General features: G+C 44.1%; 1 protein-coding gene across 8 annotated transcripts in view; it reads left to right on the top strand.

Annotated features, from left to right (window-relative positions):
• The window catches only part of Foxn3 (forkhead box N3), a 381661-nt gene that overhangs the window by 275145 nt on the left and 88945 nt on the right, over positions 1-17571 (top strand). The gene's annotated exons all lie outside the window — the stretch shown is intronic.

Below are 17571 nucleotides of genomic sequence, written 5' to 3'. Positions count from 1 at the left end.
CCTCAGCCTCCTAAGTAGTTGGTAGTACATACATGTGCCATGGTGTCTGACTACACTTACTTTTTTAAAAAAAATTTTGTTTTAGTTGTAGATGAACAATACCTTTATTTTAATGATGTATTTATATATGGTGCTGAGGATTAAATCCAGTGCCTCACACGTGCCAGGCGAGCTCTCTACCACTTGAGCCACAACCCCAGCCCTACATTTACTTTTGAAATGGGTAAGATTAAAGATGAACAAATGGTTAAAAATAGCAAAAAAAGTGGATTACAAATACTTTGAGATATTACTTTGTTTTGGATATCTGCTCTGCAGAAGAACCAGCCTCTAAGCGTCTTCTAGTTTTCTGTCTCCCTTAGCCTCTGTTGACTGGCAGAAGTCATGGGGGCACAGCTGCCAAAGGCAGATGCACTGGATTGTACCAAGCACTTCAGAACCATGCTGGCTCCCGGTGAGGGTGTTACTGCCTTTTGATTGGTCTAGAGCTGGTTAGTCTCCGTCCTTTAGAAGTACAGGCTGAGGCCAACCACGTGTGTGAAGGGGTAGGATATCAATGTGGTTAAGAGAAGAGGCATTTATCTTCAGGTTTCTGGAGTAGCTCAAACAGTTGTGAGAGATAGCATCACATTTGGTCATTCATGGGCTGTGCCATCGCATTCTGTCTTTCTCAAGGTCTGTAAAATCAAGAACTTAAGGATTTCTTTGCACTTGGCTTGGTACAGGTGCAATTTAGGCAGGTAAGTTTGGTTAACCCTAATTTTAGTAGTTGTCATAGATACTCTAAATATCTAAGAAAATAAAAGGAATTGCCTTCACTCTCAAAAATTAGTACTTAGTTTTTTAAAAAACTATTCTGTTCTTTCTTCAGATTGTATAATTAGAAGCTGATTTTTTTTTTTTTTTTAATGCTGGGGATTGAACCCAGGGACTTGTGCATGCTAGGCAAGCACTCTACCAACTGAGCCATATCCCCAGCCCCTGATGATAGCCGTTCTTTGGGTTTTTCTCAAGTGGATTTAAAAGTTACGCATCTTCCTTTTTTCTCTAGAACCATAGGCAGTATATGAATATCATTAATGGTTGGATTTTTTCAAAAAAAGTGCTTTTATTTTCTTATGGGATTTCAGATCCACATAGGTAAGATTTGCTGTGTGCATGTCAGTTGTTCTTTGTTTCTGTGGGGCAAAAACACTAGAGAAGTACCAATAAAGTCTCTGATGCTGAGTGATTGCTGTGGGAGTTTCTGTCTTGTGGATGTAGATGTCATGATTTCAAAAATTCCTTGATTGCTCTATATGCTGGGAATTAAGCTAGTATACACAGCAAATGCTTCTTGGATCTACATCCAATCAGATACAACCTTTATATGGCTTTTTGTACATTGGAAAACCAAGAGAATCTTGGTGAGAGTTTGGTCATGTAGGTGGAGACGTGTTAACATGAGTTTTTTCTGTTTGTGTCATTCTGTTTAAAGTGTTTTTTTAGAGCCGGGCCAGTGGGGGTGGGGGTGGGGGCGATGCTACTGGGGCTGGACCCTGGAGCTCCACCACTGAGCTATACCTCTGATCCTTTTAAAATTTTATTTTCAGGTATTTTCTGAGTTGCCCAGGCTGGCCTCAAATTTACAATCCTCCTACCCCAGCCTCCTGAGTAGCTGGGATTACAGATGTGGGCCTCTGTTCCTGGCTCTGTCTCACATTCTGGAGATACTTTTATTGTATTATTTTGAATGTTTCTCATCCTAATTAATATTTTCATGTGCCTTTCGTGAGTGGTACAGGGCAGCCAGAAGTAATGCCCAGCAGCAGAATTTTTACAAATAAATGTATGGGTGTATAAAGAAGAGGCCCAGACACAACAATGGAAGGTTTAGGTTAGAATCATGTAGAAGAAAGGATATCTGATTTATGCCCACTTTAATTTTTCTTATTTATGTTTATTTATTTATTGGTCCTAGGGCTTAAGCTCAGGAGCACTTAACCACTGAGCCACATCTCTAGTCCTTTTTAAAAATTTTTTTATTTTGAAACAGAGTCTCACTAAGTTGCTGTGACTGGTCTCAAATTTGCAATCCTTCTGTCTATAAGCCTCCTGAGCCTCAGGGATTATAGATCTGTGCCCCCCTACCCAGCTGTCTATGCCCACTTTCTTATTGTTATGCTCACAAATCTCCCTTTACCCACACAGAAGTAGTGGGATGGGTTTTTTATTTGTTTGTTTGTTTTTGTTGTTGGTGGTTTGTTTGTTTTGTTAAGATATTAGACTAGTAGGGTCCAGGCACAGAGATTAGCGTTGAGGCCCAACAGGACCAGAACATCCATTCCCAAAAGAACGGTGGGAATGAATCTCCTCTGTGCAGTCATCCCAGGGGTTGAGAGGGTACAGATGCAGGCTATGAACACAAGCAGATGTGCCACGTCGTATAGGAGAGGGAGCCTGGTTTTTGCCAGGAGGATGGGATCAGAGGGACTGTCACTCCTTGGGGAGAATTGACACTTGAGCAAGACCTTGAAAATCAGAGATGTGCTTTTGTAGAAGTAGCAGAAATGGCATTGCCAGAGAGGGAAAATCATAGGGCAAGTGGCATCACTATGGTGGGGACTTGGAGGAGGTGCAGAACTTGAGTGCTCCATAGACACCTCGGCTGATATTGTCACGGGCTCCTTGACTTATGATGGGGCCCAGCCAGATGAGTTCTTGGTGAGCCGAAGATGTCATAGGTCGAGAATGGATCTAACACGCATACTGTAGAGAGTTGGTGGTGCCCCTCATGATCCTGGGGATGACTGGGAACTTCAGTTCATTGTCACCATCCAGCATCAGAGGAGAGAACTGGACCTGGTATTGCTAGTTCAGGACAAGATCAAAATTCAAAGGACGGTTCTACTGAATGCATCTGGCTTTTGCACACCGTATGGTTGAAAGACCATCTGTGATGTGGTGCCCCAAGGGGAAGAAATGGAAGTGAAAACCTAAAATGACGTTGAAACCAGAATGACATCATAGTTGCAATGGGGAACCAGCTCGTGTGGTCTAGTGGTTGTTTGGTTTATGAGCTGTCGAGTGGAAACCTAGTACATTTATTTTTTCCAGCACAAAACCAATTGCAAGAATTAACTGGAAGTACTCCAGGTCCTCCTTGGGTGCCGGGTCTTGTGTTTTGGTTCAGAATCCCTGGCAAAAGGGGCTGCTGAATCACTTCTCAGGGTTGAGGATAACGGGGTAAGGTGTGGTTTGGATTACACCAGGCAGGGGTACTTAACATAATTGGTCATTCCAACAATTCACAGTATTTATTTTAAATGCCATTTAGCTTGTGAAAGACAATTTTAGTATTCTAGCAATTTCGGCAGGCTAGAGAGCACTTCAGTTGTTATAGAGCAGAAACCAAGCAGAGCCTCAGAAGGGGACAAACCCATTGTCTAAATGGGACCCTGGGCAGGTCCAGACAGAAGTGTGGCTTAATCAGAACTTTGCAGAAGTGGCCAGCTGATAGGTGCCCCTCACCCTCCCATCTACACATATCTGTGTCTCTGTGTTATGATCTCTGTGTTCGAAATACTATTCTTAAAAAAAAATTAATTAGTTTAACAATTTTCATTTTCTTAATGAAAAGAGTAGAGTTTTATATATATATATAATTTTTTTTTTTTTGCTTTTCCAAACTCCCTGTCTCCCTCTCTACATTCCATTCACCTATCAAACTTAAAATTAGGTTGCTGTATTTAAACAACCCCCTTGTATGAACTGTTTTAATGAGTGCATGAATCATAATTGAAAACATTCCTCGTCCCTGGTCTGACCCTTCATGTTGTCCCCGATGGTTTCATCCCAGAATGACCTGTGGAGTTTCTGCCCTTGGTAGCTCCACTTTCTACGGAAAGTGGCTACAAACAGCTGCTGATCTTATCTGCCACTTCTCTCTGGGGCCCTGTGGGCTTCAGAGCTCCCCAGAGCTGTGGTTACAGAGAGGTTTTTGCCTTTCTAATTCTACCCTAGCTGACCATTTGGGCTCACTAATCCTCTCTTCCTTGGAGCACAGGCATGAGCCCACCCACACGTTCCCTCTGCAAGTTTGTCTTTATTCTGCATTTCTGAGTGCAGGCACTGTGGTAGGCTGGAGGTTTCCAAGGAGCCCAGGGCCCACTCTGTGGTCAGACCATGCATCCCAGCCTTTCTTGTACAAGGCAGTTGGACTCCCTTTCTAGAAGCCCAGGTGACATCACAGTGACAGTACCCTGGGCTTGTTTGTTCATTTGGTGCTAGAGATGGAACCCATGGGTTCTACCATTCCAAGTCCTTTTTATTTTTAATTTTGAGGCAGGATCTTGCTAAAAGGCTGAGGTTGGCCTTGAACTTGTATCCTCCTGCCTCAACCTCCTGAGTTGCTGGGATTACAGGTATGTGCCCTGGCTCCAGAGCTCTGGTTTTAGCAGCTTTCCCAGCCAGTAACTTGACACCCTGCTCCCTCTGGCCTTCCCTCCACCTTCTTTTTCTCTATCACCCCAACACTGGGCCACTAATTATTATCAAATCTGTTTCCCTGGGATGCAGTGGTAGTATTAAAATTAATTCTATCACATGCATAACAGATTTTTATTTCCATTCACTGCTGACAATCTACGGGATAAACTAATGAAATGGAAAGAAACCGTTAAAGGCAATTTCAGTGCATAGAGCAGGATTGTGCCTACTGCAAGTTCAAAAGCAAATAGGGAAACCGGAAACTGGCTCTTCTGCTCTTAAGTGCCTGTTGTTCCTGCGTGTGGACAAGGGCCCCTGTCATTGGTCAAATGTGCACGAGGTCTGTTGGGATTATGAGATGACTTGCTTCAGGGAATGCCAGTTTCCCGCCTTCCCTGTTGGATGATGAGTCAGGGGCACCTGGTTTCTGGTCTCAACCCTGCCACTTCTTGAACTCCATGACATTAGCCAAGGCACCCAGTATCCCTAGGGCTTTGTTTTTCTTTACCTGTAAGTTAAAGAGTGTACTTAGGGATGGTCGAGGGTCCTTATTAAGTACTAGCTCTGATTATTTTCGCACCTTCCAAAAAGTAACCTAAGATGGATTTTGAAGCCTTGTTCTGACTCAATGAAAATATCCCTTTCAGCCAGCTGTGTCCCCTGGGGGTCCAAGGAAAGGACACAGCGGGGTAGCAGGCTGGCTGAAGAGCCCTGTGCTGATATAAGATCATTTTCAAAGGTTTCGTGGATCTTAAGTAGGAAATAAATAATAGATTCAGCCAATCTGGAAATAAATCCTATGTTGGCTTCTTGGGCAATAGCATTTTGCTATTGCTACCATAAAATACCTTAGGTTTTATTATTTATAAAGAAAAGAGGTTTATTTAGCTCACAGTTTTGGAGGTTGATATCCTGGATCGGCAGCCTCATTGATTGGGCCTCTGATGAGAGCCTCCTGACTCTCCATGACAGGAGTGGGTGTGGAGGAGATCACAAAAGGCAGAGAGAGGCGAGGGGCCAGTCTTGCTCCTCTTAAACGTTCTTTCATGGGCACTCATTCTTCAAGACCAGTGCTAATCCCTTCCCAGGGCAGCACCCTGACTGACCTCACCACCTTCCTGTAGGCGCCACCTGTCAAAGGTTCCGCCACCTCTTAACACCACCACACTGGGGGCCTAGCTTCCAACACATGAACCTTTGTGGGACAGAACATAGCTAAACCATCGCAGCCCCTCTGCCAGGGTAGCAATGCCCATCTCCTGTGGCGCTCACAAGGACTCCGGAGTCAAATCAGGAAACCTTATAGAATAGCTTGTCGTAAATTTCAAGCCAGGGTCACTGCTATAACAATTCTCTGTGAATGTGACTCTTCCGAAAACAGGGCTAAATCCTCCAAATGATTTCCTGGTGTTTTCACTTGCCCTGCTATTTACATGGATAGTCTCAGGATGGGGCAAAAGACAGGAGATGGCCAGGTCCTGTTGGATTCCCACCCACATCTGAAGGGCAGTTTGTTTGTGTCTTAGCTCAGACTCCTGATTCCTTACTTACAGGACTGCTTCTTTGAGAGGTTGCTTAGCTCACAAATAAAGCTGTGCCCCTTTCTGCTGAGCACGCATAGGTACTGTACATGTGCAAAGCCGGGGGAAGTACCCCCCAGCCCAGGCTTGGGCAGTTCCCTTTTTGGGCCCCAGTTCTTTGAACTTGGGCTGCAGTTTTTACTGTAAAATGGGGCTGCGAGATGTGATTCCCAGAATCGTTGTGAAGATTAAAGGAGAACCATGAATGTGAATATCAGGGCCCGGGCCTGGCACCTCCCGGGCACCTGGTGAACGCTTGATAATACTGAGTACGTAGCAGGTGTGTTCAAGGGGGAACGTTCCTTCTCCCAAACCTCTGTCCTCTGCACGGTTCCTGCTCTCGCCCTCATTTGGCTTTTCTCTCTGATCGAAGCTGGTTGTCGCTGCAGGATCCCCATGTCTGGCCTTAGCACCTGGCCTCTAGTCTGGGTCACTCTTTGCTTCTCTCCACCAAGGCCCCAGACCTTGTGTTTTGTTGGGGTTCGCCCCGCCTCCGCCACTCAGCTCTTTGGTTGGAGCTGCCGCCCTGGGCTCTTTGGCTTCTTTCATTTGCTCCACAAGCTAACTCTTTTGTCCATTGTGCAAACAAGGGCATCCACCACCTAATGCACAGACCTCCTGTTCCTTGCCCCCAGGCACACCCATTTCAAAAGAAAAAATTAGTAATAACAGAAAAGGAATGGGTTGGGGGATGGGTCAGTCCTCTATATTTCACCCCAAGTCCTAATTGCCTTCTGTCCTCCTTTGGCCCAGGAAGGCCCTCTGGGTTTAAGGAGAGGCCCTTTTTTTCCTTGGTGTTATATGTTCTATTGTTGTGCACCAAGTAAACATTTTTATATAACTACAGTCATAAATTCAGATGGGGCTTCTGCTCACAACCACGGGTGGGATTAAAGGGGTGCCGCTAGGCTCTGCTGATCACTTGCTCTTACATTATTTAGAGGGTATAAGGAAATGGAGTTTAATTCTGCTCTTTCAGATTTGCCCCATTTCCAGTCACCCCGACTTCCCCAGTGACTACAGCGTGGCTTGGAATCTTGGAAACCACTAGTCACGTGTTCTGACCTTAATTTCAGTTATTGTCTCGGCTCCGTCTCTGGTAGCCACTTCAGTGGAAATCCAGTGTGACACCCTGAGAGGTTGGGAGGCCAAGGAGCAGAAATGGCAGTCAGGGGCTGCCAGCCTGAGGACAGGAAATCGAGAGCATTTCCTGAGCACGTCCTCTGGCCAGGCAGCTGCCAGGTGCATCTGGGTGAATCTGATGTTTCCAGGTGGCTGCCCCAGGAGGAGGCGGAAACTGAGGCTGGAGTTTGGAAGAGATGGGGCAGGGCTGGCAACTTGCTCATCCAGAAGTGACCATTGACTTTACAGGCATAGATGCGATGTTCAGGGAAGTGTAGAATGGAAAGAGGGGAAAGGTCCAGAGAACGGAGCTAAATCAAAGACCGGGATTATAGTAGAAAGAGGAAAGGTGGACAGCAATGACAGTGAGGAAGAAGTGGCTTAGGAAGTGGGGACCTCACTAAGCAAAAGCACAGAGTTACAGGAAGAAGAAAGAGGGGTGGGGCCCTCACGGAAGATACCCCTGCAGGTGTTGGCCCAGTGGTGATTCATGGCTTTGTACGAGCATGCCAACCAACATCAGGGTGATTTTAATTATTTTTTCCCCCTTAACATCACCACCCCCCAGATAATATCTACTATTTATATCATCAAATTAATAATCTTTTGTTATAGAAAAGAGATAATAATATAAAGATGAAAATAAAAAATTACTACTAATCTAGCCAACAGGACATAATACCTATTAGGTGTTTTTATAATCGAGGTGAAATTTTCATTTAACAAAATTAACCATTTTACAGTGTGTGACTTAGTCACATGTAGCACAGTCACAGTGTTGAAAAACCATCATTTGTAACTAGTTCCAAGTGGCTCACACCCCAGAAGAGATTTACTACCCATCATGGACTCACTCTTCCTCCTTCTCTCCCACCCCTTGACAATGACTAACCTGCTTCATTTCCTTGGATTTACCTCTTCTGTGCATTTCATAGAAAAGAAATCGTACAATTGACCACTCGGGTCAGGCTGGACATATCCTTCGCATTGGCCTGATGCATTAGGTATTATTACTCCCATTTTGGAGATTGGGAAAAACAAGGTCTGATGTGATTTAACTGCTGATCACAGAGCCATGGTAAAACAAACAGATAACAACAGCAACAAAACCCGGGACTCAGATCAGTCTGGAGTTCAGAGTAACGTAAATATTTCTAAACGGTTTTCCATCTCAGAGGTTTTGATGTTTGTCAATGTTTTGCAGACTGGAGCAGAGGGAGAATTCTGTCATCATGCATAAAAGCAGTTTACAATGGAGGGTCAGAAAGATGGAAATGAATACATATGTTGTTATCTTTCATTTAAGTAATTAAGGTATTTCGTTTTCTCTCCTTGTTCCTACACATGACTGTTTTGTACAGTTCACTTCATAATTGGAGAGAAAACGGGAAATCCTAAAATTAGTCATTGAAAGATTAATAGAATGAAAACAATCCAAGTCTTAATGAATATTTTATTTTTGTCCATGTGAAATTTTTATTAGTAGATACAGACGTAGACAATTTTATGCCAATAGGAAAGTTTCCTTTTAGTTTTAATTCTTTGAGCATTTAAAAATGTTTTTCTAGTGTATTAAATTGCAACAGATTATAAATATAAAGATTAAATAAGGATCATATTGCCCTGCAAAGCATGCTTTTCTCAAAGTGGTTGGTCTTAAAGGACAATTGAAAAAGGAAGTTCTGTGTAACTGTGCTTGGATGGAAGTCAAGAAATATTTCTGTAAAATTGCCAAGAGACGTAAACAATGAAGAAGAATTTTTTAGAATATGTTCTCAGCAAGTTGTTCACATTTCAGTTTCAGAAGTAGACTCAAAAGCATCCACCTGTAAACTGCAAGGGGTCAAGTGTGTGTTCTTGTTTGGTTCCCTTGCCAACCAGGAGGTGTGGCTGAGCATTCTGGCTGAACCTGCTGTGAGGTCCAGGATGGCCTGGGATGTGCGCGTGCATGCACATCCATGGGGGAGTGTGGCCCAGGCGTTCAGGCTTTTATCATTGCCCAGTGTGAGCCTCCAGAGTAAAACTTGGCCTCCATCCTGCTGTGTTCCCCTCCACCCAGCAGTGTTGGCCTTTGTAAGTGAGGGCTCATGGACAGACCATAGCTGACATTCATGTTCCCACCAGGCACACTGAGTCCAATCCCTGCCTTGCTGCCTAATTGCTTTCTGACTTGGAGAAAGTTTTATAAACTGGGCCGGAACTGTGGCTCATTGACAACTAAAAAAATATTTAAAAAGAAAGTCTTATAAATCTCTTTGAGCTACTGTAAAATGCAAAAAGTACCAGTCCTGAAAGACTACTTATTTCAAGGACTGTAATTATCATGAGGATTGATGATGATCTGCAGAGCATCCCAGCATTTAGTAGGTGCTGCCAGTGCCCTTGACCTGGCTGCAGAAGAGGCAGCGAGACTTGGAGAGAAGAGTGTGGACCTTGGAGCTGGCCAAGACCCACCTCTGCCATCCACCAGCTGAGTGACCTCTAGCACCTGATCTGATTGGTTTGAGCCTGCCCTTTCCGGTTCAATAAATGGTAGTGTTCATTTCATGGGAGTTTTTGAGAATGAAAAGATAACATGTACAGTGCTTGATAATTACTGGATTCCAATAAATGGAGTGAATTATTTGATAGCATTTGTGTAGCATCCTGTAATTTCCTAAGGTGCTCAATAACTACCATCCCCAAATGACCACAGAAGAAACAGCAGTAACATTAATTTTTTTTTTCCCTCAGTTGAACCGAAGTCATACCTTTGGAGTATTTAAGACTATTTTCAGGCTCTCTAGAGGTCCTGGTACATGAAGGCAAATATCCATGGGATGCCCACAAGAGAAGTAGGACTTGAATCCTTATCGGGTGGTCTCCGTGACACTATTGAGTGACTGAGACCCTACAGAAATGTGACAGAGAAATAAGGTTCCTTGGGGTTGGAGTGGGATTGCTCATCATCTGTTCATTCACTTAGTCTTTCTGATTATAGCAGAATATGAACCAGCCTGAAACATTTCCCAACATCTCTTTCAGAGACCAGAGGAGGTGGGTGAGGCAGGGGCAGAGTGACAGCCAGCCATACGTGCCAGGGTGAGGAACTTTAGCAGATCTTTGAAGGGGTTGTGTTGAACTTGTCCCCTACCCTGTGTCACCGTGGCGCACATTCTTGGACCTCCTTTTTTCCTGGGCTATGATTTTTAATGCAGAATGCTTGGGATGATCAGATTTTGCTTATTCGATGCAGGTTGTGGGGAGCGCAGGTCAGAAAGCCTGTGACATGTACAAAGGCTGGATCTGGGTTGATCACATACATCTTGTATCCCAGACTTGGAGGCTTCAGTCTTTGTGTTGTGCCTTGATTTGGGAATGAAGCAATTATGAACAAAGGTTTTACTTTACAGGGGGTCGTAGCTGACTTGGGGGTGGCTCAAAGGGACAGTGTGTACCAGTAGCCACAGCAAAACCCCTTTTTCCTCTGTGGGACCTGCTGCCTGACCCACTCCTGCACTTCCAACACTCCAGGTGTCTTGCCCTCCATTGCATCCCGGGTATGGGAGGTTTGGAGAATGGCTGGTGTCATAACATCCACGTGGAATCTGCCAGCATAAAACAAGGGGCGCCAACACAGTGAAGAAGTAGAGGGGAGGGGCTCTTCTGCTTCTGGCTTGACCTTGAACTAGACGGGTTCCACTTTTTACACAAGCCAGCTTGGAGGGTCTTTTCCTTGCATACAACCAAGAGTCCTGGCTAGGAAGGGGTCTCTAAATGAATAGCACCAGTTATTTTATTTTTACCTATTATCTCCCTGGTGGTTTTGGGGTATCTTTGAAATTGCAGCCTCTCTGTTGTTCTAGGAGGCCCACCTGGGGGTTCTGCTGTCACTTGGAAGAACTTAAGGTGGGCTTGGAGAACTTTCCAGAGGTGCTGACTTCCCTTAAGCTACAGAAGTAGGATCAGGGTAATAATAACACCTGCAGCCACAGGGCTCTGCCCTGTGCATAAGTTCATTTCCTTCTTGAGACCCTTGATCTATCAGAGGAAGAAACAGAAGCTCAAACTCAGGTACCGGACCAAGCCAAGCTGTGTGTGTGTGTGTGTGTGTGTGTGTGTATGTGTGTGTAAATGAATGTGTCGTGGTAGGTGTGCATAGGTGTGTGTTTTTATGAGGAATTGCCAAATTCAGGCCTGTAGCGCAGAAGCTATTTTAGGGCTGGGTACAGTGGTATACATCTGTGATTCCAGCTCCTCAGAAGGCTCTCCTGCAAGTTTAAAGCCAACCTGGGCAACTGCGTGAGACCCTGTCCCAAAATAAAAAGAGCTGGGGATGTAGCACAGTGGAAGGGAACCCCTGGGTTCAGTCTCCAAAACCGGAGGGGGGGTGCTACTTTTGCCAGTCCTCATTTTCCTCCAGGTTCCTTGACTCATGGCCAGCATGTGCCATTTTTAGTTAAACGGGTTCACATAGAGAACTGTGTCCATCCTCCCTGTGTCCCCCAACCCCATCCCACCCATGTGGAGTTGAAGTTTTTGAAATGGAACACATTTTCTCCTTTAGTATCTTTTCTTCCCCTCACCACATTTTGGATTCATTGCCAATAACTTCAAGTCTCATTAGAGGTGTTTTAATTTTAAAAATTAAGTTGGGAACTAGCAAGTGAGATTGAAGAGGCAATGCCTTTGGTTCTGAACGGGATTTTCATTAGTCAATTACTCTTCAAATTATACTGATTTAAGATGTGATTATTATTATTTTTCCTAAGTAGTCTGGATAATGAGAGAAATGCACAGGCATCCCAGACTAATGGTAATCTGAGATTCCAGGCCTCCTCTGTCCCATCCCCCACCCCACCTTCAGCAGCATCTCCCCACCGCCCCCACTGCATGGTTTGTCTGAGACACTCTGCCCTCACCTGGTCAGTATGACTGCCCGCACATGTTTCCATTTCCAGTCCCAGCTATGATCACTGCAATTCCAGTGATCTGGCCACTGTGCACTGACCCTGTGACCATGTGATACAATGCTCACCATCCTGCAGCATCTGCCATTTGGTGGATATCTACTGTTATTTTACACCCTTCTTGATAAGCCTAGCCTTCAACCCTAACTCCCACTGTCTAACCCACCCTCCTCTCCCCAGACCAAACCCACTTACTGCTACATTTACTAGAACCTCCCCATCCTCTTTAAGGAATGAAGCCAGCTACTGAGAAGGGAAGTGGTGATGTCTCCCATCTCCACCCTGGTTCGTGTTTCCCCTTTACTTTCAAAGATGTGTGCACCACACACTAATTGTTTTAATCACCTTTTTTGCTGCTGTGACTAAAAGAACAACGTAGAGAAGGAATAGTTTATTTGGGGGCTCACGGGTTCAGAAGTCTCAGTCCATAGACAGCTGGCTCCATTCCTTGGGGCTTCAGGTGAGGCCATACATCATGGCAGAAGAGTGTAGGGGAGGGAAACAGCTCACATGATGATCAGAAGCAGAGAGAGACTTCACTCACCAGATAAATATGTACACCAAAGGCATACTTTCAGTGATCCAATCTCCTTTCAGCCACGCCCTACCTACCTTCAGCTACCACTCAATTAATCCCATCAGAGGATTAATTCACGGATGGGGTTAAGGCTCTCAGGACTTAATCATTTGTCTTTGAAACCTAGCATCATCTCACAGATGAACTTTCAGGGGGATACCGCACATCCATGCCATGCACTAATGTACTCTCTGTGCACATGCTCATGTCCCCTTTGGTAGGGGCCCCATTACTTTGTGAGTGTGGCTAAATGTGCTTTGGACATTGCTGCAAATGTAATGACGCCTCTTTTGCATGGGGACCTGAAGTGACATCAGGACTAAGATATGCACATTTGACCACACAGTTCAGGAGAGTCACCGTAGGGGAGTCAGTGACAGTAGCCATCAGTGCACAGGCTGTACCCTTCCTTCAAATCTTCCATGGTTCCTGATTTTTTTTTTTTTTCCCAGAAGTTGAGCCTTTATGATGTGGCAGGAACCACTACATCTCTTTGTCCCTTCACCACATGACAGCTGGAGTGTCATCTCCTTAAGGCTGGGGGTTTTCTTATGTCTGCCCCTAGCACTTGTAGGGTACCTAGCACACTGCAGGAAATCAACAAAAGTATAATTCACTCTCGTGGATCAAATTGTCGTCTCCTCCCCAAATTTTATATGTTGAAGCTTAATTCCCAATGGGACCGATTTTGGAGATACAATTATAATTAAGGTTAAATGAGGGCATAAGAGTAGAGCTCTAATCCAATGGGACTAGTGTCCTTAGAAGAAGAGGAATACATACTAGGAACGTTAGACATGCAGAGGAAAGACCATGTGAGAACTTAAGAAGGAAACCATCTGCAAGCCAGGGAGAGGGGCCTCAGGAGAAGAGAGACCTCAGAAAAACCAAACTTGCCAGCACCTTGATCTTGGATTTCCAGCCTTCGAAGCTGAGAAAATGAATTCTTATTGTTTAAACCACCCAGTCAATGGTATTTGTTACAGCAGCACAAGCTAACTAATACATTTGCCAACAGCCCAAGCAACTTTAAAATTGGGTTTCTGGGGGTCAGCTTTGGCTGCTAAGGGAAATTTGAGAAGATCCCAAGGTTGACTAGGTTAACGTCCAGTAATGGGCAGCTGCATCCCATCCCTCTCCTCTTCTTCACCCCTGGGGAGGCAAGCTTCATCAAGCCACACTGTTTAAGCAGTTTCTGTCCTGCTAGGGAAAGTGAATGTTGTCATTATCTAAGATTCTGGGCCCCTGGGAAATTATTTTATCTTGACTATCATGTACTCTCTGAGACCTTGGCAATTCTGTACACCTGTAAATAATAGCAATTATCATGAAAAAAAATTAGCTAGAGGAGTCTCAAATAGGAAGATCTGCATTCTGGCCTTAGACCTTCCACTTACTAGCTATGTATACTTGCATATGTAGCCTAACCTTTTTGTGTCTGGTGTGTGTGTGTGTGTGTGTGTGTGTGTGTGTGTGTGTTTTGCTATAATGGATAGGTGGTTCCTTTTCCCCTTTTGGAAACTGACCCTGACTTGCGTCTGGAATGTCTCCTATTCCCCCAGTTCATCCAGCCATGTACTTCTAAGTGATGCACCCACACCCCCTCCAGTTCTCCAGTGTGTTTGCCCCTCCCATTTCCCTGGTCACAGTCCTGGTTCTGGGTGATCATGTGAACAAGGCTGCTCTAGTTACAGTAATCCTCAGACCTTCTTCCTGAGAATACTGGGGAAATGCTAGATTTAAAGCTGATGTTGTAGCCCGAGGGGCTGCTGGCAGCCACCTGTGAGTAGAGGAGAACATCTGTCGGCCCATTTCTACCAGAAACGGAGCTGACTCGGGAACAGAGTAGGACTTGATGAATGCTGTTCGAAAGGCATCACTGGCCTTGGTTTTCCCAGTCACAAGAAATAATAAATTCTTTTGAATTTGATATTTTAAAATCTCTTATGGTGGAAAGATTCCTAACTGATAGAGCTGTTGACACCTACCCTGTACACCATGTGGGATCTTCACACTATGGCTCTTTTGGGGAGAGGGGTGCTGGGGATTGAACCCAGGGCCTTGTGTATGCTAATCCCTGCTTTACCACAGAGCTACAGCCCCAGCCCGATGATAAAATTTTTAAGCAAGATCATGAATGCAAAGGCTGGGACAATGCTGTTTGAACACAAGGAATTCTTATTTGGAAAACCCAGTCACTGGTGCACTGTGGGTTTTGTGTCAGACTCTGAGCAGCCTCAAGAAGATGGACAGATCCTTGGTACAGTGTCACCTTATACTTGGAAAGTGCTGTGATCATTTTTGGTAGGAAGTATGTTAGCAGGGAGAGGAGGGGAGATGGAGAAGTCTTTGAGACTTTTGATTTAATGGTGAAAATACCTGCATGGAGTCCTGCTTGAGAGGGAATGGACTGGTGAGAAGGTCGTGCGAGTTCTCATCTTCACAGTTTGGAATGGTGCTTGGAAAATGGGCAGGACACACCCAGCCAAGTCTCTGATAGAGGAAGCTCACAGGGAGCCCACCCTTGGGTATGATTCTCATCCAGTCACTTTGGTTCTCTGTTGCCACCAACCAGACACCATGTTGAAAGATGCATCAAGGTTCTGTTCCCCTTGGGGTACAAGCTAATGACAGGAGAGGAAGAGGGGCTCAGAGATGTAACCAGCTTTCTTCTGTTTGTTCATCTGGGTGCTGGTTCCCAGGCAGATAGTTTGGAAAAATTCACCAGCTGTAGGTAGATTTTTGTTGGGTATAGTTTTTTTTTTTTTTTCCAGTAAAAAGTTTTGGAAATGAATGGGCCCCAACCGTCTTATTATACCTATTTGATTTCATATTTCTATTATGCACATGGAGTGAACCTCAGACATCTTACATGATTAAAAAATAGGATTGACATAGATTTTGTTAAATCAATGTGGTAATTTAGAACTGGGTGAAACACAGAGTAACAAGAATTTTTCTGACAATTCAAGAGTGTTTTATGAAGGCCCTCCAAACCTGCTTGTTATTGATACTGTTAATATAATTTTTAGATTCCATTTTGAACAGACCAGCTGGCAAAGATTATGAAAATGCCAATCTCTCCCCAGAGTGTTTTTTTTTAAATAATTTCATAATCAGAGAGTTAGGTTCACAAATATAGGTTAAGATGAACTTATGTCTATATGTGAAAATAGGGGGAAAAAATGGAAGTTCTTTAGCATAATCTTTGAGGAGATCTTTGCCAGAGCACATTGGTAAATTGTGCAAGCTTTAAACGTGGGTTCTCAGATTATTTTGATGGGCAACTAGATTGGTGAAGTAATTGCCTTAGAAATTATTATTTGAACACTGAAACTTCGTAGCAAGCATTTTGCCAGTGAAGAAAACATTATACATGGAAACTAGAGGTTTCATAAACAAGCAGACCAGTTTCACTGAGATTTCTGATGTCCGGGGGAATACATAATAACCAAGATCTTTTTCAACTGAAGGCACATATAATTGTAGTTGCACCTTGGAGATTGACTGTTTTAACAAAAAACCCTTCCTGTGCAGAATTTGTCAAAATGATTAAGGTGTTCAGCAAGGCCTGTCAGATCAGTGAACCATTTGCTATCTTCAATTAAACTTAGAGTCTCCATACATCAGCCCTTTGTAAGGATTGTCTAAGTGGTTAATGCTGCCTCTTAAGTTTTCCAATCTCTTAAGCATGTGTTGCAATAAAAAGAATTTAGCATCGTTTTTGTATTAATAAAAGATTGAGCAACCATAATCCAAAAATCCAAAATTTAATCTGAACTTTTTGAGTTCCAGTGTGATGCCAGGAGTAGAAGATCCACTGTTGACCTCACTTGATGGGTGGGAACCAATATGCCGATGCACTATAAATACTGTATAAAATTACCTTTGGATATGTGTACGAGAAACAAAATGAATTTCATGTTTGGATTTGGATCCCATGTCTGAAATATCTCGCCATGTAGATATAAACATCCCCCAAATCTGAAAAATATCCCAAATCAGAAATATGTTTAGTCATAAGCATTTTGGAGGAGGGATGCTCAACCTGTACCCCGACATGGATTTTATCTTGAGTGTGCCTGGGGTAAGTTTCATTGTCTCTAGTTTGTGCTCATTAGGTCGCTGTTAAGGGTCAGTTGAGATCTTATAAACATGTGTTCGCCACTATGGACTGCTGCAGAATCAGAGTGGGAAAACCAGTACCCTTCCTTGAGCTTCGTACATGTGTCAGAGGGTCCCTGTCTTTTAATAAATAAGGTCCCTATCCTTAAATTGCTGTGTGAAAGAAATAACACAAGTAGTTCACTTTCAGGCCCCCATTGCCCATGTGCATGAGGCTGGGTGCAAAGCTGGATGCACCCAGATGTGCCAACCAGGAGTTCTTTGGCTGGTGCCCACACTCCCTAAACTGACAGGCTGAGTTAGTCCTAGGAACTAGAAGAGGGCACATGTGCATGACAGATTTGCCAATCACCACAAACACACGGTGCCTTTCCTGCCAGTTCAGAGCTTTCTGGTACAGCTCGAGTCCTGGTTGTATCGGGAGTAGTCCTGACTCTGTGCTCAGGAGGACAGGTCCTCCTTCAGTTGCAGAAGAGTGGTTCTATGATACATGACAGTCCTTTTGATCACAGGGACCAGGTAGTGTTTAGGTACACCAGCTCAGTGTAAAACTGCCGAGAAGAGGTATGTAAAAACACAGTGCACAGGCTGTTGGGAGTACCCAGACTTTCAAAAACCATGCCAGGTTGAGCATCCTTAACCTGAGAACCCCAAATCTGAAATTTGAACTGCTCAAAATGCAAACTTTTTGAGCACCAGTATGATGCCATAAGTGGAAAATCCCACAATGTGTTACTTTATTTCATACACA

Source organism: Marmota marmota, unplaced genomic scaffold (genome assembly GCF_001458135.2).
Source record: "Marmota marmota marmota unplaced genomic scaffold, marMar, whole genome shotgun sequence".
Classification (NCBI taxonomy): domain Eukaryota; kingdom Metazoa; phylum Chordata; class Mammalia; order Rodentia; family Sciuridae; genus Marmota; species Marmota marmota.
This window is presented reverse-complemented; position numbering and strand designations above follow the sequence as displayed.